The sequence below is a fragment of the Lepisosteus platostomus genome, chromosome 5 (assembly GCF_059453375.1).
Source record: "Lepisosteus platostomus isolate fLepPlt1 chromosome 5, fLepPlt1.hap1, whole genome shotgun sequence".
In the NCBI taxonomy this organism is placed as follows: Eukaryota; Metazoa; Chordata; class Actinopteri; order Semionotiformes; family Lepisosteidae; genus Lepisosteus; species Lepisosteus platostomus.
In genome coordinates this window covers 11,489,423-11,510,981 of record NC_142615.1, presented here as the reverse complement: position 1 = coordinate 11,510,981, position 21,559 = coordinate 11,489,423, and the positions used below count along the sequence as shown (strand labels likewise).

General features: G+C 49.5%; 8 non-coding genes across 8 annotated transcripts; all 8 read right to left on the bottom strand.

Annotated features, from left to right (window-relative positions):
- Positions 1–2,233: 2,233 nt before the first annotated feature.
- On the bottom strand, positions 2,234–2,305 carry trnap-cgg (transfer RNA proline (anticodon CGG)). The gene has a single exon. It is a non-coding gene; the product is annotated as a tRNA-Pro (tRNA).
- Positions 2,306–4,416: 2,111 nt separating this feature from the next.
- trnap-cgg (transfer RNA proline (anticodon CGG)) lies at positions 4,417–4,488 on the bottom strand. The gene has a single exon. It is a non-coding gene; the product is annotated as a tRNA-Pro (tRNA).
- A 2,116-nt stretch (positions 4,489–6,604) lies between these two features.
- Positions 6,605–6,676, bottom strand: trnap-cgg (transfer RNA proline (anticodon CGG)). The gene has a single exon. It is a non-coding gene; the product is annotated as a tRNA-Pro (tRNA).
- A 2,114-nt stretch (positions 6,677–8,790) lies between these two features.
- trnap-cgg (transfer RNA proline (anticodon CGG)) lies at positions 8,791–8,862 on the bottom strand. The gene has a single exon. It is a non-coding gene; the product is annotated as a tRNA-Pro (tRNA).
- A 2,115-nt stretch (positions 8,863–10,977) lies between these two features.
- trnap-cgg (transfer RNA proline (anticodon CGG)) lies at positions 10,978–11,049 on the bottom strand. The gene has a single exon. It is a non-coding gene; the product is annotated as a tRNA-Pro (tRNA).
- Positions 11,050–13,165: 2,116 nt separating this feature from the next.
- On the bottom strand, positions 13,166–13,237 carry trnap-cgg (transfer RNA proline (anticodon CGG)). Its single transcript has one exon. It is a non-coding gene; the product is annotated as a tRNA-Pro (tRNA).
- A 2,115-nt stretch (positions 13,238–15,352) lies between these two features.
- On the bottom strand, positions 15,353–15,424 carry trnap-cgg (transfer RNA proline (anticodon CGG)). Its single transcript has one exon. It is a non-coding gene; the product is annotated as a tRNA-Pro (tRNA).
- Positions 15,425–17,539: 2,115 nt separating this feature from the next.
- Positions 17,540–17,611, bottom strand: trnap-cgg (transfer RNA proline (anticodon CGG)). The gene has a single exon. It is a non-coding gene; the product is annotated as a tRNA-Pro (tRNA).
- Between the last annotated feature and the right edge of the window lie 3,948 nt (positions 17,612–21,559).

The following is a 21,559-nucleotide window of genomic DNA, read 5'->3' as shown; positions in this document are numbered from 1 at the left end:
ATATCAGTTCCCAGTCTTGTGGAAGAGGAGGAAAAGAGCACACAAGGGCTCATCAAGGAGTTGAACCCGGACCCTCTCGCACCCTAAGCGAGAATCATACCACTAAACCAACGAGCCACAGAAGCACTTTCCATTGCAATCTGTCAGCGAGCTTGAGGATGGGGGAGAGGCATCATTCGCTCGTCCAGTCAGACCTTCATCAATATGTCAAGAAAGCCGCAATTACACGACTGCCTTGTAGACGAAGGGCAGTGAACTGTGCCCGGTAAGAGGAGAACAAGCGGCACTAGGTGACGCCGAGGCATAAGCCCCAGCGAGGGGGGTTGGTTTGTATGGTACAGCGCTTGCTTTGCATGTGGGAGGTAGCAAGATCAATTCCCGCATCCTCCAGGTGTGTGTTTAGAGCTTAATGTGCTAAAAGGTGTCTTTAAGCCTGTGGTCACGCCTTGCATGGAGAGCATCGTGCAGCTGTCAAGCGTTTCGCAGCCACGCCCCCTTTTCATCTTCTCTCTGGCTTAAGCGTCTCCGCCACTCTCTCTTGACATTTCATGTCAGCTTGTCAGAAGTCCGAGTGACATTTTTAATGGCTGAGTGAGGGCACGATGCTGAAGCAGAGAGGCCACTTCAGCCAGAGAGACTTGTGCTAGGTGAGATCTGAAAGACGGACTCACAACAGAAACAGACCAAAAATGTATCGGTGAGATCAAAAGGCAAATGCAACATTCAGCAGAGGGCGTCTAAAGATTAGGGAACGGGCGACTGAAATCCATGTGAGGCAAACTTTCCGGTGTGTGTCCTGCAGCTGGGTTTGTTGGCGTAATTGGTAGTGCGTCAGTCTCGTCATCTGAAGGGCTTGAGTTTGATCCTCACACGGGGCAGGGCTGCTTCCTCTCTTGCTCTATTCAAACACTTGCGGCAACTGTTCGCTCATAACCACGTCTGGAATGCGTGACCTTTACACGGGCGAGAAGCAACGCCGCATCCCTTTTCTAAAGAACATTCACATTCAGAAATAAGTCAAGAAATTTGCCATTACTTTCGCTCGCACTGCTGTCAGCCTGCCCATGTTGCCAAAGAAAGATTCACTCGGCGTCAACATGACAGAACAGCGATCACTTGAAAACAATGTTCCACACTCCGTAAGCAAGAACTTCAGTGTTTGCAGTCACCCGATATGCCGATAGTCAAAGGAGCGCAAAACACGAAGCGTCAAAAGACAAGATGAGTTGATGGAAAGAGCGTTGAATTGATGAGCACAAAAGTTCAGCTCGTACAATAGGCAACGAAGGTCCCAGCGTCGTCATCGCACTTGAAAGGACTGCCTTGCAGACCAAGGGCAGTGGGCGGTGCCCGGTAAGAGGGGCAGAGGCGGTAAGACATGATGCCGAGAAGCATGAAGCGAGGAGGATGAGCTTAAATGGTAGAGCGCTCGCTTAGCATGCCAGAGGTAGCGGGATTGATGCCCGCATCCTCCAGGTCTGAGTTTAGAGCTCTAGGAGCCTGGTGCTCTCATTTAGCCTCTGTGACTTCTGACAGGTGCTCCTCCGTTGCGGAGAGAATGTCCTTCAATTGTCAAGCGTTGAAGGGCCACACCTCCTTCCCAACCTCAGTCTGCACTGAGTGCGTCTCCGGCATTTTCTCGTCCTATTTGTCAGCTTAGCAAGTGAAAAGTATATCCGAGTGAAAACAGTGCTGATAATACTCTCAGGAATTGTTAGAAGACGTGCTTTTGATCATCGATTGCTTAACAATCACATTCGTTCGACTTGAGCAATCAAGCTCGTAGTTTTCCTTCAAATCTTGAAAGCTCTCAGTGAGAACATCATAGGCTGCAGGACGCCCCGTAACTTGATTACTTCAACAGAAAGAAGAGCAGACAGCTCCACAAATATGCGAGGCGCAGAGAGCGCAAGGCGAGCCGCACACGTTTCGGTGGCTGAGAGAGGGCAGTTTTTGCTTCTGCATTTCCCAAGTAAGGACGCATGACAACAAGCGATCGCGGTGCTCATCTACGACATAGTGGTGATGAGTTTTCAGTACGTGTTCTTTTGAACGAGCAATGAGGTTGCCGCCTCGGACAGCTGACTGCACGCTCTCATTGTGCCACGTGATGAGAATTCACCAGGCTCGTTCAGTCATTAGTCACATTCCATCGTTTGCCATAAGCAGACGCTGCGAAGTGATGTGGATATCAGTTCCCAGTCTTGTGGAAGAGGAGGAAAAGAGCACACAAGGGCTCGTCCGGGAGTTGAACCCGGGACCTCTCGCACCCGAAGCGAGAATCATACCACTAGACCAACGAGCCACAGCAGCACTTTCCATTTCAATCTGTCGCGAGCTTGAGGATGGGGGAGAGGCGTCATTCGCTCGTCCAGTCAGACCTTCATCAATAAGTCAAGAAAGCCGCAATTACACGACTGCCTTGTAGACGAAGGGCAGTGAACTGTGCCCGGTAAGAGGGGAACAAGCGGCACTAGGTGACGCCGAGGCATAAGCCCCAGCGAGGGGGGTTGGTTTGTATGGTACAGCGTTTGCTTTTTATGTGGGAGGTAGCAGGATCAATTCCCGCATCCTCCAGGTGTGTGCTTAGAGCTTGATGTGCCAAAAGGTGTCCTTTAGCCTGTGGTCACGCCTTGCAGGGAGAGCATCGTGCAGCTGTCAAGCGTTTCGCAGCCACGCCCCCTTTTCATCTTCTCTCTGGCTTAAGCGTCTCCGCCACTCTCGACATTTCATGTCAGCTTGTCAGAAGTCCGAGTGACAATTTTAATGGCTGAGTGAGGGCACGATGCTGAAGCAGAGAGGCCACTTCAGCCAGAGAGACTTGTGCTAGGTGAGATCTGAAAGACGGACTCACAACAGAAACAGACCCAAAATGTATCGGTGAGATCAAAAGGCAAATGCAACATTCAGCAGAGGGCGTCTAAAGATTAGGGAACGGGCGACTGAAATCCATGTGAGGCAAACTTTCCGGTGTGTGTCCTGCAGCTGGGTTTGTTGGCGTAATTGGTAGTGCGTCAGTCTCGTCATCTGAAGGGCCTGAGTTTGATCCTCACACGGGGCAGGGCTGCTTCCTCTCTTGCTCTTTTCAAACACTTGCGGCAACTGTTCGCTCATAACCACGTCTGGAATGCGTGACCTTTACACGGGCGATAAGCAACGCCACATCCCTTTTCTAAAGAACATTCACATTCAGAAATAAGTCAAGAAATTTGCCATTTCTTTCGCTCGCACTGCTGTCAGCCTGCCCATGTTGCCAAAGAAAGATTCACTCGGCGTCAACATGACAGAACAGCGATCACTTGAAAACAATGTTCCACACTCCGTAAGCAAGAACTTCAGTGTTTGCAGTCACCCGATATGGCGATAGTCAAAGGAGCGCAAGACATGAAGCGTCAAAAGACAAGATGAGTTGATGGAAAGAGCGTTGAATTGATGAGCACAGAAGTTCAGCTCGTACAATAGGCAACGAAGGTCCCAGCGTCGTCATCGCACTTGAAAGGACTGCCTTGCAGACCAAGGGCAGTGGGCGGTGCCCGGTAAGAGGGGCAGAGGCGGTAAGACATGATGCCGAAAAGCATGAAGAGAGGAGGATGAGCTTAAATGGTAGAGCGCTCGCTTAGCATGCCAGAGGTAGCGGGATTGATGCCCGCATCCTCCAGGTCTGAGTTTAGAGCTCTAGGAGCCTGGTGCTCTCATTTAGCCTCTGTGACTTCTGACAGGTGCTCCTCCGTTGCGGAGAGAATGTCCTTCAATTGTCAAGCGTTGAAGGGCCACACCTCCTTCCCAACCTCAGTCTGCACTGAGTGCGTCTCCGGCATTTTCTCGTCCTATTTGTCAGCTTAGCAAGTGAAAAGTATATCCGAGTGAAAACAGTGCTGATAATACTCTCAGGAATTGTTAGAAGACGTGCTTTTGATCATCGATTGCTTAACAATCACATTCGTTCGACTTGAGCAATCAAGCTCGTAGTTTTCCTTCAAATCTTGAAAGCTCTCAGTGAGAACATCATAGGCTGCAGGACGCCCCGTAACTTGATTACTTCAACAGAAAGAAGAGCAGACAGCTCCACAAATATGCGAGGCGCAGAGAGCGCAAGGCGAGCCGCACACGTTTCGGTGGCTGAGAGAGGGCAGTTTTTGCTTCTGCATTTCCCAAGTAAGGACGCATGACAACAAGCGATCGCGGTGCTCATCTACGACATAGTGGTGATGAGTTTTCAGTACGTGTTCTTTTGAACGAGCAATGAGGTTGCCGCCTCGGACAGCTGACTGCACGCTCTCATTGTGCCACGTGATGAGAATTCACCAGGCTCGTTCAGTCATTAGTCACATTCCATCGTTTGCCATAAGCAGACGCTGCGAAGTGATGTGGATATCAGTTCCCAGTCTTGTGGAAGAGGAGGAAAAGAGCACACAAGGGCTCGTCCGGGAGTTGAACCCGGGACCTCTCGCACCCGAAGCGAGAATCATACCACTAGACCAACGAGCCACAGCAGCACTTTCCATTTCAATCTGTCGCGAGCTTGAGGATGGGGGAGAGGCGTCATTCGCTCGTCCAGTCAGACCTTCATCAATAAGTCAAGAAAGCCGCAATTACACGACTGCCTTGTAGACGAAGGGCAGTGAACTGTGCCCGGTAAGAGGGGAACAAGCGGCACTAGGTGACGCCGAGGCATAAGCCCCAGCGAGGGGGGTTGGTTTGTATGGTACAGCGTTTGCTTTTTATGTGGGAGGTAGCAGGATCAATTCCCGCATCCTCCAGGTGTGTGCTTAGAGCTTGATGTGCCAAAAGGTGTCCTTTAGCCTGTGGTCACGCCTTGCAGGGAGAGCATCGTGCAGCTGTCAAGCGTTTCGCAGCCACGCCCCCTTTTCATCTTCTCTCTGGCTTAAGCGTCTCCGCCACTCTCTCTTGACATTTCATGTCAGCTTGTCAGAAGTCCGAGTGACAATTTTAATGGCTGAGTGAGGGCACGATGCTGAAGCAGAGAGGCCACTTCAGCCAGAGAGACTTGTGCTAGGTGAGATCTGAAAGACGGACTCACAACAGAAACAGACCAAAAATGTATGGGTGAGATCAAAAGGCAAATGCAACATTCAGCAGAGGGCGTCTAAAGATTAGGGAACGGGCGACTGAAATCCATGTGAGGCAAACTTTCCGGTGTGTGTCCTGCAGCTGGGTTTGTTGGCGTAATTGGTAGTGCGTCAGTCTCGTCATCTGAAGGGCCTGAGTTTGATCCTCACACGGGGCAGGGCTGCTTCCTCTCTTGCTCTTTTCAAACACTTGCGGCAACTGTTCGCTCATAACCACGTCTGGAATGCGTGACCTTTACACGGGCGAGAAGCAACGCCGCATCCCTTTTCTAAAGAACATTTACATTCAGAAATAAGTCAAGAAATTTGCCATTACTTTCGCTCGCAATGCTGTCAGCCTGCCCATGTTGACCAAAGAAAGATTCACTCGGCGTCAACATGACAGAACAGCGATCACTTGAAAACAATGTTCCACACTCCGTAAGCAAGAACTTCAGTGTTTGCAGTCACCCGATATGCCGATAGTCAAAGGAGCGCAAAACACGAAGCGTCAAAAGACAAGATGAGTTGATGGAAAGAGCGTTGAATTGATGAGCACAAAAGTTCAGCTCGTACAATAGGCAACGAAGGTCCCAGCGTCGTCATCGCACTTGAAAGGACTGCCTTGCAGACCAAGGGCAGTGGGCGGTGCCCGGTAAGAGGGGCAGAGGCGGTAAGACATGATGCCGAGAAGCATGAAGCGAGGAGGATGAGCTCAAATGGTAGAGCGCTCGCTTAGCATGCCAGAGGTAGCGGGATTGATGCCTGCATCCTCCAGGTCTGAGTTTAGAGCTCCAGGAGCCTGGTGCTCTCATTTAGCCTCTGTGACTTCTGACAGGTGCTCCTCCGTTGCGGAGAGAATGTCCTTCAATTGTCAAGCGTTGAAGGGCCACACCTCCTTCCCAACCTCAGTCTGCACTGAGTGCGTCTCCGGCATTTTCTCGTCCTATTTGTCAGCTTAGCAAGTGAAAAGTATATCCGAGTGAAAACAGTGCTGATAATACTCTCAGGAATTGTTAGAAGACGTGCTTTTGATCATCGATTGCTTAACAATCACATTCGTTCGACTTGAGCAATCAAGCTCGTAGTTTTCCTTCAAATCTTGAAAGCTCTCAGTGAGAACATCATAGGCTGCAGGACGCCCAGTAACTTGATTACTTCAACAGAAAGAAGAGCAGACAGCTCCACAAATATGCGAGGCGCAGAGAGCGCAAGGCGAGCCGCACACGTTTCGGTGGCTGAGAGAGGGCAGTTTTTGCTTCTGCATTTCCCAAGTAAGGACGCATGACAACAAGCGATCGCGGTGCTCATCTACGACATAGTGGTGATGAGTTTTCAGTACGTGTTCTTTTGAACGAGCAATGAGGTTGCCGCCTCGGACAGCTGACTGCACGCTCTCATTGTGCCACGTGATGAGAATTCACCAGGCTCGTTCAGTCATTAGTCACATTCCATCGTTTGCCATAAGCAGACGCTGCGAAGTGATGTGGATATCAGTTCCCAGTCTTGTGGAAGAGGAGGAAAAGAGCACACAAGGGCTCGTCCGGGAGTTGAACCCGGGACCTCTCGCACCCGAAGCGAGAATCATACCACTAGACCAACGAGCCACAGCAACACTTTCCATTTCAATCTGTCGCGAGCTTGAGGATGGGGGAGAGGCGTCATTCGCTCGTCCAGTCAGACCTTCATCAATAAGTCAAGAAAGCCGCAATTACACGACTGCCTTGTAGACGAAGGGCAGTGAACTGTGCCCGGTAAGAGGGGAACAAGCGGCACTAGGTGACGCCGAGGCATAAGCCCCAGCGAGGGGGGTTGGTTTGTATGGTACAGCGCTTGCTTTGCATGTGGGAGGTAGCAGGATCAATTCTCGCATCCTCCAGGTGTGTGGTTAGAGCTTGATGTGCCAAAAGGTGTCCTTTAGCCTGTGGTCACGCCTTGCATGGAGAGCATCGTGCAGCTGTCAAGCGTTTCGCAGCCACGCCCCCTTTTCATCTTCTCTCTGGCTTAAGCGTCTCCGCCACTCTCTCTTGACATTTCATGTCAGCTTGTCAGAAGTCCGAGTGACAATTTTAATGGCTGAGTGAGGGCACGATGCTGAAGCAGAGAGGCCACTTCAGCCAGAGAGACTTGTGCTAGGTGAGATCTGAAAGACGGACTCACAACAGAAACAGACCAAAAATGTATGGGTGAGATCAAAAGGCAAATGCAACATTCAGCAGAGGGCGTCTAAAGATTAGGGAACGGGCGACTGAAATCCATGTGAGGCAAACTTTCCGGTGTGTGTCCTGCAGCTGGGTTTGTTGGCGTAATTGGTAGTGCGTCAGTCTCGTCATCTGAAGGGCTTGAGTTTGATCCTCACACGGGGCAGGGCTGCTTCCTCTCTTGCTCTTTTCAAACACTTGCGGTAACTGTTCGCTCATAACCACGTCTGGAATGCGTGACCTTTACACGGGCGAGAAGCAACACCGCATCCCTTTTCTAAAGAACATTCACATTCAGAAATAAGTCAAGAAATTTGCCATTACTTTCGCTCGCACTGCTGTCAGCCTGCCCATGTTGCCAAAGAAAGATTCACTCGGCGTCAACATGACAGAACAGCGATCACTTGAAAACAATGTTCCACACTCCGTAAGCAAGAACTTCAGTGTTTGCAGTCACCCGATATGCCGATAGTCAAAGGAGCGCAAAACACGAAGCGTCAAAAGACAAGATGAGTTGATGGAAAGAGCGTTGAATTGATGAGCACAAAAGTTCAGCTCGTACAATAGGCAACGAAGGTCCCAGCGTCGTCATCGCACTTGAAAGGACTGCCTTGCAGACCAAGGGCAGTGGGCGGTGCCCGGTAAGAGGGGCAGAGGCGGTAAGACATGATGCCAAGAAGCATGAATTGAGGGGGATGAGCTTAAATGGTAGAGCGCTCGCTTAGCATGCGAGAGGTAGCGGATTGATGCCCGCATCCTCCAGGTCTGAGTTTAGAGCTCCAGGAGCCTGGTGCTCTCATTTAGCCTCTGTGACTTCTGACAGGTGCTCCTCCGTTGCAGAGAGAATGTCCTTCAATTGTCAAGCGTTGAAGGGCCACACCTCCTTCCCAACCTCAGTCTGCACTGAGTGCGTCTCCGGCATTTTCTCGTCCAATTTGTCAGCTTAGCAAGTGAAAAGTATATCCGAGTGAAAACAGTGCTGATAATACTCTCAGGAATTGTTAGAAGACGTGCTTTTGATCATCGATTGCTTAACAATCACATTCGTTCGACTTGAGCAATCAAGCTCGTAGTTTTCCTTCAAATCTTGAAAGCTCTCAGTGAGAACATCATAGGCTGCAGGACGCCCCGTAACTTGATTACTTCAAGAGAAAGAAGAGCAGACAGCTCCACAAATATGCGAGGCGCAGAGAGCGCAAGGCGAGCCACACACGTTTCGGTGGCTGAGAGAGGGCAGTTTTTGCTTCTGCATTTCCCAAGTAAGGACGCATGACAACAAGCGATCGCGGTGCTCATCTACGACATAGTGGTGATGAGTTTTCAGTACGTGTTCTTTTGAACGAGCAATGAGGTTGCCGCCTCGGACAGCTGACTGCACGCTCTCATTGTGCCACGTGATGAGAATTCACCAGGCTCGTTCAGTCATTAGTCACATTTCATCGTTTGCCATAAGCAGACGCTGCGAAGTGATGTGGATATCAGTTCCCAGTCTTGTGGAAGAGGAGGAAAAGAGCACACAAGGGCTCGTCCGGGAGTTGAACCCGGGACCTCTCGCACCCGAAGCGAGAATCATACCACTAGACCAACGAGCCACAGCAGCACTTTCCATTTCAATCTGTCGCGAGCTTGAGGATGGGGGAGAGGCGTCATTCGCTCGTCCAGTCAGACCTTCATCAATAAGTCAAGAAAGCCGCAATTACACGACTGCCTTGTAGACGAAGGGCAGTGAACTGTGCCCGGTAAGAGGGGAACAAGCGGCACTAGGTGACGCCGAGGCATAAGCCCCAGCGAGGGGGGTTGGTTTGTATGGTACAGCGTTTGCTTTTTATGTGGGAGGTAGCAGGATCAATTCCCGCATCCTCCAGGTGTGTGCTTAGAGCTTGATGTGCCAAAAGGTGTCCTTTAGCCTGTGGTCACGCCTTGCAGGGAGAGCATCGTGCAGCTGTCAAGCGTTTCGCAGCCACGCCCCCTTTTCATCTTCTCTCTGGCTTAAGCGTCTCCGCCACTCTCTCTTGACATTTCATGTCAGCTTGTCAGAAGTCCGAGTGACAATTTTAATGGCTGAGTGAGGGCACGATGCTGAAGCAGAGAGGCCACTTCAGCCAGAGAGACTTGTGCTAGGTGAGATCTGAAAGACGGACTCACAACAGAAACAGACCAAAAATGTATGGGTGAGATCAAAAGGCAAATGCAACATTCAGCAGAGGGCGTCTAAAGATTAGGGAACGGGCGACTGAAATCCATGTGAGGCAAACTTTCCGGTGTGTGTCCTGCAGCTGGGTTTGTTGGCGTAATTGGTAGTGCGTCAGTCTTGTCATCTGAAGGGCCTGAGTTTGATCCTCACACGGGGCAGGGCTGCTTCCTCTCTTGCTCTTTTCAAACACTTGCGGCAACTGTTCGCTCATAACCACGTCTGGAATGCGTGACCTTTACACGGGCGATAAGCAACGCCACATCCCTTTTCTAAAGAACATTCACATTCAGAAATAAGTCAAGAAATTTGCCATTTCTTTCGCTCGCACTGCTGTCAGCCTGCCCATGTTGCCAAAGAAAGATTCACTCGGCGTCAACATGACAGAACAGCGATCACTTGAAAACAATGTTCCACACTCCGTAAGCAAGAACTTCAGTGTTTGCAGTCACCCGATATGGCGATAGTCAAAGGAGCGCAAGACATGAAGCGTCAAAAGACAAGATGAGTTGATGGAAAGAGCGTTGAATTGATGAGCACAGAAGTTCAGCTCGTACAATAGGCAACGAAGGTCCCAGCGTCGTCATCGCACTTGAAAGGACTGCCTTGCAGACCAAGGGCAGTGGGCGGTGCCCGGTAAGAGGGGCAGAGGCGGTAAGACATGATGCCGAAAAGCATGAAGCGAGGAGGATGAGCTCAAATGGTAGAGCGCTCGCTTAGCATGCCAGAGGTAGCGGAATTGATGCCCGCATCCTCCAGGTCTGAGTTTAGAGCTCCAGGAGCCTGGTGCTCTCATTTAGCCTCTGTGACTTCTGACAGGTGCTCCTCCGTTGCGGAGAGAATGTCCTTCAATTGTCAAGCGTTGAAGGGCCACACCTCCTTCCCAACCTCAGTCTGCACTGAGTGCGTCTCCGGCATTTTCTCGTCCAATTTGTCAGCTTAGCAAGTGAAAAGTATATCCGAGTGAAAACAGTGCTGATAATACTCTCAGGAATTGTTAGAAGACGTGCTTTTGATCATCGATTGCTTAACAATCACATTCGTTCGACTTGAGCAATCAAGCTCGTAGTTTTCCTTCAAATCTTGAAAGCTCTCAGTGAGAACATCATAGGCTGCAGGACGCCCCGTAACTTGATTACTTCAACAGAAAGAAGAGCAGACAGCTCCACAAATATGCGAGGCGCAGAGAGCGCAAGGCGAGCCGCACACGTTTCGGTGGCTGAGAGAGGGCAGTTTTTGCTTCTGCATTTCCCAAGTAAGGACGCATGACAACAAGCGATCGCGGTGCTCATCTACGACATAGTGGTGATGAGTTTTCAGTACGTGTTCTTTTGAACGAGCAATGAAGTTGCCGCCTCGGACAGCTGACTGCACGCTCTCATTGTGCCACGTGATGAGAATTCACCAGGCTCGTTCAGTCATTAGTCACATTTCATCGTTTGCCATAAGCAGACGCTGCGAAGTGATGTGGATATCAGTTCCCAGTCTTGTGGAAGAGGAGGAAAAGAGCACACAAGGGCTCGTCCGGGAGTTGAACCCGGGACCTCTCGCACCCGAAGCGAGAATCATACCACTAGACCAACGAGCCACAGCAACACTTTCCATTTCAATCTGTCGCGAGCTTGAGGATGGGGGAGAGGCGTCATTCGCTCGTCCAGTCAGACCTTCATCAATAAGTCAAGAAAGCCGCAATTACACGACTGCCTTGTAGACGAAGGGCAGTGAACTGTGCCCGGTAAGAGGGGAACAAGCGGCACTAGGTGACGCCGAGGCATAAGCCCCAGCGAGGGGGGTTGGTTTGTATGGTACAGCGTTTGCTTTTTATGTGGGAGGTAGCAGGATCAATTCCCGCATCCTCCAGGTGTGTGCTTAGAGCTTGATGTGCCAAAAGGTGTCCTTTAGCCTGTGGTCACGCCTTGCAGGGAGAGCATCGTGCAGCTGTCAAGCGTTTCGCAGCCACGCCCCCTTTTCATCTTCTCTCTGGCTTAAGCGTCTCCGCCACTCTCTCTTGACATTTCATGTCAGCTTGTCAGAAGTCCGAGTGACAATTTTAATGGCTGAGTGAGGGCACGATGCTGAAGCAGAGAGGCCACTTCAGCCAGAGAGACTTGTGCTAGGTGAGATCTGAAAGACGGACTCACAACAGAAACAGACCAAAAATGTATGGGTGAGATCAAAAGGCAAATACAACATTCAGCAGAGGGCGTCTAAAGATTAGGGAACGGGCGACTGAAATCCATGTGAGGCAAACTTTCCGGTGTGTGTCCTGCAGCTGGGTTTGTTGGCGTAATTGGTAGTGCGTCAGTCTCGTCATCTGAAGGGCCTGAGTTTGATCCTCACACGGGGCAGGGCTGCTTCCTCTCTTGCTCTTTTCAAACACTTGCGGCAACTGTTCGCTCATAACCACGTCTGGAATGCGTGACCTTTACACGGGCGAGAAGCAACGCCGCATCCCTTTTCTAAAGAACATTTACATTCAGAAATAAGTCAAGAAATTTGCCATTACTTTCGCTCGCAATGCTGTCAGCCTGCCCATGTTGACCAAAGAAAGATTCACTCGGCGTCAACATGACAGAACAGCGATCACTTGAAAACAATGTTCCACACTCCGTAAGCAAGAACTTCAGTGTTTGCAGTCACCCGATATGCCGATAGTCAAAGGAGCGCAAAACACGAAGCGTCAAAAGACAAGATGAGTTGATGGAAAGAGCGTTGAATTGATGAGCACAAAAGTTCAGCTCGTACAATAGGCAACGAAGGTCCCAGCGTCGTCATCGCACTTGAAAGGACTGCCTTGCAGACCAAGGGCAGTGGGCGGTGCCCGGTAAGAGGGGCAGAGGCGGTAAGACATGATGCCGAGAAGCATGAAGCGAGGAGGATGAGCTCAAATGGTAGAGCGCTCGCTTAGCATGCCAGAGGTAGCGGGATTGATGCCTGCATCCTCCAGGTCTGAGTTTAGAGCTCCAGGAGCCTGGTGCTCTCATTTAGCCTCTGTGACTTCTGACAGGTGCTCCTCCGTTGCGGAGAGAATGTCCTTCAATTGTCAAGCGTTGAAGGGCCACACCTCCTTCCCAACCTCAGTCTGCACTGAGTGCGTCTCCGGCATTTTCTCGTCCTATTTGTCAGCTTAGCAAGTGAAAAGTATATCCGAGTGAAAACAGTGCTGATAATACTCTCAGGAATTGTTAGAAGACGTGCTTTTGATCATCGATTGCTTAACAATCACATTCGTTCGACTTGAGCAATCAAGCTCGTAGTTTTCCTTCAAATCTTGAAAGCTCTCAGTGAGAACATCATAGGCTGCAGGACGCCCCGTAACTTGATTACTTCAACAGAAAGAAGAGCAGACAGCTCCACAAATATGCGAGGCGCAGAGAGCGCAAGGCGAGCCGCACACGTTTCGGTGGCTGAGAGAGGGCAGTTTTTGCTTCTGCATTTCCCAAGTAAGGACGCATGACAACAAGCGATCGCGGTGCTCATCTACGACATAGTGGTGATGAGTTTTCAGTACGTGTTCTTTTGAACGAGCAATGAGGTTGCCGCCTCGGACAGCTGACTGCACGCTCTCATTGTGCCACGTGATGAGAATTCACCAGGCTCGTTCAGTCATTAGTCACATTCCATCGTTTGCCATAAGCAGACGCTGCGAAGTGATGTGGATATCAGTTCCCAGTCTTGTGGAAGAGGAGGAAAAGAGCACACAAGGGCTCGTCCGGGAGTTGAACCCGGGACCTCTCGCACCCGAAGCGAGAATCATACCACTAGACCAACGAGCCACAGCAGCACTTTCCATTTCAATCTGTCGCGAGCTTGAGGATGGGGGAGAGGCGTCATTCGCTCGTCCAGTCAGACCTTCATCAATAAGTCAAGAAAGCCGCAATTACACGACTGCCTTGTAGACGAAGGGCAGTGAACTGTGCCCGGTAAGAGGGGAACAAGCGGCACTAGGTGACGCCGAGGCATAAGCCCCAGCGAGGGGGGTTGGTTTGTATGGTACAGCGTTTGCTTTTTATGTGGGAGGTAGCAGGATCAATTCCCGCATCCTCCAGGTGTGTGCTTAGAGCTTGATGTGCCAAAAGGTGTCCTTTAGCCTGTGGTCACGCCTTGCAGGGAGAGCATCGTGCAGCTGTCAAGCGTTTCGCAGCCACGCCCCCTTTTCATCTTCTCTCTGGCTTAAGCGTCTCCGCCACTCTCTCTTGACATTTCATGTCAGCTTGTCAGAAGTCCAAGTGACAATTTTAATGGCTGAGTGAGGGCACGATGCTGAAGCAGAGAGGCCACTTCAGCCAGAGAGACTTGTGCTAGGTGAGATCTGAAAGACGGACTCACAACAGAAACAGACCCAAAATGTATCGGTGAGATCAAAAGGCAAATGCAACATTCAGCAGAGGGCGTCTAAAGATTAGGGAACGGGCGACTGAAATCCATGTGAGGCAAACTTTCCGGTGTGTGTCCTGCAGCTGGGTTTGTTGGCGTAATTGGTAGTGCGTCAGTCTCGTCATCTGAAGGGCCTGAGTTTGATCCTCACACGGGGCAGGGCTGCTTCCTCTCTTGCTCTTTTCAAACACTTGCGGCAACTGTTCGCTCATAACCACGTCTGGAATGCGTGACCTTTACACGGGCGATAAGCAACGCCACATCCCTTTTCTAAAGAACATTCACATTCAGAAATAAGTCAAGAAATTTGCCATTTCTTTCGCTCGCACTGCTGTCAGCCTGCCCATGTTGCCAAAGAAAGATTCACTCGGCGTCAACATGACAGAACAGCGATCACTTGAAAACAATGTTCCACACTCCGTAAGCAAGAACTTCAGTGTTTGCAGTCACCCGATATGGCGATAGTCAAAGGAGCGCAAGACATGAAGCGTCAAAAGACAAGATGAGTTGATGGAAAGAGCGTTGAATTGATGAGCACAGAAGTTCAGCTCGTACAATAGGCAACGAAGGTCCCAGCGTCGTCATCGCACTTGAAAGGACTGCCTTGCAGACCAAGGGCAGTGGGCGGTGCCCGGTAAGAGGGGCAGAGGCGGTAAGACATGATGCCGAAAAGCATGAAGCGAGGAGGATGAGCTCAAATGGTAGAGCGCTCGCTTAGCATGCCAGAGGTAGCGGAATTGATGCCCGCATCCTCCAGGTCTGAGTTTAGAGCTCCAGGAGCCTGGTGCTCTCATTTAGCCTCTGTGACTTCTGACAGGTGCTCCTCCGTTGCGGAGAGAATGTCCTTCAATTGTCAAGCGTTGAAGGGCCACACCTCCTTCCCAACCTCAGTCTGCACTGAGTGCGTCTCCGGCATTTTCTCGTCCAATTTGTCAGCTTAGCAAGTGAAAAGTATATCCGAGTGAAAACAGTGCTGATAATACTCTCAGGAATTGTTAGAAGACGTGCTTTTGATCATCGATTGCTTAAGAATCACATTCGTTCGACTTGAGCAATCAAGCTCGTAGTTTTCCTTCAAATCTTGAAAGCTCTCAGTGAGAACATCATAGGCTGCAGGACGCCCCGTAACTTGATTACTTCAACAGAAAGAAGAGCAGACAGCTCCACAAATATGCGAGGCGCAGAGAGCGCAAGGCGAGCCGCACACGTTTCGGTGGCTGAGAGAGGGCAGTTTTTGCTTCTGCATTTCCCAAGTAAGGACGCATGACAACAAGCGATCGCGGTGCTCATCTACGACATAGTGGTGATGAGTTTTCAGTACGTGTTCTTTTGAACGAGCAATGAGGTTGCCGCCTCGGACAGCTGACTGCACGCTCTCATTGTGCCACGTGATGAGAATTCACCAGGCTCGTTCAGTCATTAGTCACATTCCATCGTTTGCCATAAGCAGACGCTGCGAAGTGATGTGGATATCAGTTCCCAGTCTTGTGGAAGAGGAGGAAAAGAGCACACAAGGGCTCGTCCGGGAGTTGAACCCGGGACCTCTCGCACCCGAAGCGAGAATCATACCACTAGACCAACGAGCCACAGCAGCACTTTCCATTTCAATCTGTCGCGAGCTTGAGGATGGGGGAGAGGCGTCATTCGCTCGTCCAGTCAGACCTTCATCAATAAGTCAAGAAAGCCGCAATTACAGGACTGCCTTGTAGACGAAGGGCAGTGAACTGTGCCCGGTAAGAGGGGAACAAGCGGCACTAGGTGACGCCGAGGCATAAGCCCCAGCGAGGGGGGTTGGTTTGTATGGTACAGCGTTTGCTTTTTATGTGGGAGGTAGCAGGATCAATTCCCGCATCCTCCAGGTGTGTGCTTAGAGCTTGATGTGCCAAAAGGTGTCCTTTAGCCTGTGGTCACGCCTTGCAGGGAGAGCATCGTGCAGCTGTCAAGCGTTTCGCAGCCACGCCCCCTTTTCATCTTCTCTCTGGCTTAAGCGTCTCCGCCACTCTCTCTTGACATTTCATGTCAGCTTGTCAGAAGTCCGAGTGACAATTTTAATGGCTGAGTGAGGGCACGATGCTGAAGCAGAGAGGCCACTTCAGCCAGAGAGACTTGTGCTAGGTGAGATCTGAAAGACGGACTCACAACAGAAACAGACCAAAAATGTATGGGTGAGATCAAAAGGCAAATGCAACATTCAGCAGAGGGCGTCTAAAGATTAGGGAACGGGCGACTGAAATCCATGTGAGGCAAACTTTCCGGTGTGTGTCCTGCAGCTGGGTTTGTTGGCGTAATTGGTAGTGCGTCAGTCTCGTCATCTGAAGGGCCTGAGTTTGATCCTCACACGGGGCAGGGCTGCTTCCTCTCTTGCTCTTTTCAAACACTTGCGGCAACTGTTCGCTCATAACCACGTCTGGAATGCGTGACCTTTACACGGGCGAGAAGCAACGCCGCATCCCTTTTCTAAAGAACATTCACATTCAGAAATAAGTCAAGAAATTTGCCATTACTTTCGCTCGCACTTCTGTCAGCCTGCCCATGTTGCCAAAGAAAGATTCACTCGGCGTCAACATGACAGAACAGCGATCACTTGAAAACAATGTTCCACACTCCATAAGCAAGAACTTCAGTATTTGCAGTCACCCGATATGCCGATAGTCAAAGGAGCGCAAAACACGAAGCGTCAAAAGACAAGATGAGTTGATGGAAAGAGCGTTGAATTGATGAGCACAAAAGTTCAGCTCGTACAATAGGCAACGAAGGTCCCAGCGTCGTCATCGCACTTGAAAGGACTGCCTTGCAGACCAAGGGCAGTGGGCGGTGCCCGGTAAGAGGGGCAGAGGCGGTAAGACATGATGCCAAGAAGCATGAATTGAGGGGGATGAGCTTAAATGGTAGAGCGCTCGCTTAGCATGCGAGAGGTAGCAGGATTGATGCCCGCATCCTCCAGGTCTGAGTTTAGAGCTCCAGGAGCCTGGTGCTCTCATTTAGCCTCTGTGACTTCTGACAGGTGCTCCTCCGTTGCGGAGAGAATGTCCTTCAATTGTCAAGCGTTGAAGGGCCACACCTCCTTCCCAACCTCAGTCTGCACTGAGTGCGTCTCCGGCATTTTCTCGTCCTATTTGTCAGCTTAGCAAGTGAAAAGTATATCCGAGTGAAAACAGTGCTGATAATACTCTCAGGAATTGTTAGAAGACGTGCTTTTGATCATCGATTGCTTAACAATCACATTCGTTCGACTTGAGCAATCAAGCTCGTAGTTTTCCTTCAAATCTTGAAAGCTCTCAGTGAGAACATCATAGGCTGCAGGACGCCCCGTAACTTGATTACTTCAACAGAAAGAAGAGCAGACAGCTCCACAAATATGCGAGGCGCAGAGAGCGCAAGGCGAGCCGCACACGTTTCGGTGGCTGAGAGAGGGCAGTTTTTGCTTCTGCATTTCCCAAGTAAGGACGCATGACAACAAGCGATCGCGGTGCTCATCTACGACATAGTGGTGATGAGTTTTCAGTACGTGTTCTTTTGAACGAGCAATGAGGTTGCCGCCTCGGACAGCTGACTGCACGCTCTCATTGTGCCACGTGATGAGAATTCACCAGGCTCGTTCAGTCATTAGTCACATTCCATCGTTTGCCATAAGCAGACGCTGCGAAGTGATGTGGATATCAGTTCCCAGTCTTGTGGAAGAGGAGGAAAAGAGCACACAAGGGCTCGTCCGGGAGTTGAACCCGGGACCTCTCGCACCCGAAGCGAGAATCATACCACTAGACCAACGAGCCACAGCAGCACTTTCCATTTCAATCTGTCAGCGAGCTTGAGGATGGGGGAGAGGCGTCATTCGCTCGTCCAGTCAGACCTTCATCAATAAGTCAAGAAAGCCGCAAATACACGACTGCCTTGTAGACAAAGGGCAGTGAACTGTGCCCGGTAAGAGGGGAACAAGCGGCACTAGGTGACACCGAGGCATAAGCCCCAGCGAGGGAGGTTGGTTTGTATGCTTAGAGCTTGATGTGCCAAAAGGTGTCCTTTAGCCTGTGGTCACGCCTTGCATGGAGAGCATCGTGCAGCTGTCAAGCGTTTCGCAGCCACGCCCCCTTTTCATCTTCTCTCTGGCTTAAGCGTCTCCGCCACTCTCTCTTGACATTTCATGTCAGCTTGTCAGAAGTCCGAGTGACAATTTTAATGGCTGAGTGAGGGCACGATGCTGAAGCAGAGAGGCCACTTCAGCCAGAGAGACTTGTGCTAGGTGAGATCTGAAAGACGGACTCACAACAGAAACAGACCCAAAATGTATCGGTGAGATCAAAAGGCAAATGCAACATTCAGCAGAGGGCGTCTAAAGATTAGGGAACGGGCGACTGAAATCCATGTGAGGCAAACTTTCCGGTGTGTGTCCTGCAGCTGGGTTTGTTGGCGTAATTGGTAGTGCGTCAGTCTCGTCATCTGAAGGGCCTGAGTTTGATCCTCACACGGGGCAGGGCTGCTTCCTCTCTTGCTCTTTTCAAACACTTGCGGCAACTGTTCGCTCATAACCACGTCTGGAATGCGTGACTTTTACACGGGCGATAAGCAACGCCACATCCCTTTTCTAAAGAACATTCACATTCAGAAATAAGTCAAGAAATTTGCCATTTCTTTCGCTCGCACTGCTGTCAGCCTGCCCATGTTGCCAAAGAAAGATTCACTCGGCGTCAACATGACAGAACAGCGATCACTTGAAAACAATTTTCCACACTCCGTAAGCAAGAACTTCAGTGTTTGCAGTCACCCGATATGCCAATAGTCAAAGGAGCGCAAAACACGAAGCGTCAAAAGACAAGATGAGTTGATGGAAAGAGCGTTGAATTGATGAGCACAAAAGTTCAGCTCGTACAAAAGGCAACGAAGGTCTAGGCGTTGTCATCGCATTTGAAAGGACTGCATTGCAGACTAAGGGCAGTGGGAGGTTGCTGTTTTGAGACGGAGGCATTGGGATGGTGGGCCGAGATCTATTCTTCTTAAGGAATTCTTCATCGTGAAAGATCGGTCCACAGGTCATCCAACGAACTCAGGGAATCATGTGCTACTGAAGGGAGTGAAGTGCTGAAACACATGACATGCCCCCTTGATCTCACATGCACAATTCTGCTGCAATATACACAGCTACCGTCCACACCACGCAGTGGGGCTTCAGCAGAATCTGCTACGCCACCTGTAATTACATATCCAGCTGCACACATATACATGGCCCTTCTGTCCTTTTCAGGATCTCAAAAAAAAGCATAGCGTGGTTTTCCTGCCACATGATTGACCTCATCTCCCTCAGAATGTGCCCCGCCACATTCATTGCTGAAGCAGGACGGAGGCTAACGGACATGTCAGAACAGTGAGGTTCAACGATCTCTCCAAAATATTGTGGTTGTAGTGGAAGAGATATGTTTTAAATTGTACCTTGGTATTTCAAACTCTCTCTAGAATGTTATCCATTTCTATTTTATTTTGACAGGAACTGTTAAAAGGCTAATGACACTAGATGAAAAGAGAAGAAAGAAAACACAACGTTTCAGCTGTGGAGCCTTCTTCAGGTGTGAGGGCTCCACGGCTGAAATGTTGTGTTTTCTTTCTTTTCTTTTAAGCATGGAATAGACCTATTACTTGTTCCTTTGCAGCCTACACATGGTGATGCAGCTCCCCACCTGAACTGCTAATGATACTAGATGCCTGGTAGTTTGTGGTACTTGGTTATTGTCTTATGTTTGCTCAAACTGCATATGTGTTGTAGCAGCGAGGCTTATTAATAAGAAAGAATTAAGTGTTCTGAGCCTTCCCAAATGAGGCCCCATCTCTGTTCATCTCTGTGGTGCAGCCACAGAGAAACTATTCATGCAGGCTGATTTAAGGTTTCCTTTGATAAGGGACAGCTCCCAAAGGGGGATGCACTTAGCTAAGCCTGGCTATCATGATCAATGGTCATCCATTGGCGCCTATCTGTCTAGGGAGTGCCAGATGGACATCTGGACTGCATTCCTAGGTGTCAGGAGTAAATGACTCATATCTCACCTTGATCAACCAATCAGGGACTGGTAGGGCCAAGTAACCCACGTGGGACTCTGATGCCCATGGAACTTTCACCAATCAACGAGCTGAAGTTCCTCCAGGTAAAAACAAGAAACACAGAGAGCCTGTAGTAAGATTCAGGAGAATTCTGTGGACTTTTCTAAAGGGAATTCAAAGGAGAATTCCAGGGCAGGACGGCCCAGGAGCAGAAGGCTCCCAAGGGCAGGACATTCTCACAGAGCGCCTCCTGACCATCCTGAGACTCAGCCCAGACAACCACGGAACGGCCAGTGTGTCCGAGTGCCAGAACTTTCCTTTGTTCTAAGAGTCTAGAGCGGAGGTTGCCAGAGAGTAACCAGAGGATCCACCCAAGGTTAGCACCAGTAGCAGGCCTCGTGAACAGGTTGGAACTGTGGACAGCTGAATCACTATTCAGAACTAGCGCTTCATCAGGAACGAACTGGTCTTCTTCCTGACTTGCTGGGACCCACAGTCATCTTTTCTCCTGTGCGCAAACTTTGCTAGTTAAAGCCAACACTAACTAGCCGGTCAGTGAGCATCAGCAGCGCACCGTCGCAAGCCGCACAGCACAGCCTGGCACCGAGCCAGAGAGCGCGGATTGGACAGCAACAGCCTGCAACTGTTTCTTTGAGTCCGCAGGATATCTGAATCCCCAGAGATTGGATGAGTATTCAACTTCACTGCATTACTGCTCGAGAATTCAATTGTTATCCCAACCAGTTGATATCAATTTAATTCCTAAGAGTTATGTACTTGTTTTGAGTATCTAATGTAGAAGTTATAACCAAGTTCATTTACGAAACGGTCTAAATGAATGATATATTGAACGTATGTCCTTTTGATATGTGTAACACTTTGTAACTGATTGAATATATACCTTTTGTATTCTGATAACCCTCTCGATAAGATCTGTTAGGTTTATATGCATATTCTATGTATTAATAAATGTATCCTCGTGTATTAGTACCTGTGTGTGTGCGTTGTTTGAGTTATGTCGCATGGTTGGATTCTAAAGCCATCAAAAGAATCAATTTTGTGATTTACTGCTACAATTAATAATTGTCCCAGTAAATGCCCAAACCCTACAGAACTGGTGCCTTCAGAAAGCACACTACAGTGTGATTGCATATTTTTGTGTATTTTCATATGTCAATATTTAATTCACTCACATTCCTGTATGATTGGAAGGAAGGCAGATTGGATTTGGCACAGGACGCCTGCTCATATATGTTGATCTTTGTTGGGCTGGAAAAACAATGATAAAAAGTGAAAAAGGCTCTCCCCAACATTTCCCTTCTCTTGGCCATGGTTACACTGCCCTTTCTTTCCTTCTTTTGTCCTTCTACAAAGATTCCAGGGCTCTTTATCCACCATAATATCAGAAGCCAAAAATAACCATCTAATGTGTAAACAGCATTTGTAATGTTGGTAGCTGGAAGAGGTTAAGTATGTTTGCAAGACCTAGTTGATTACACCACAGACTTACCTTGTTTTTTTTTCTCTTTTAAAGGCTGTGCTGGACTGTACCACTATCATAGAAGATTTTTTTCAAGACACATCGCAGTTCCATAGTAGAATTTATCAATAGTAGAATTCCATAGGACATTATTTATCAACATCTAACATTACCCAGTGTGAGACTCTGCCAGTAAACCTCAGAGCATTGAGTT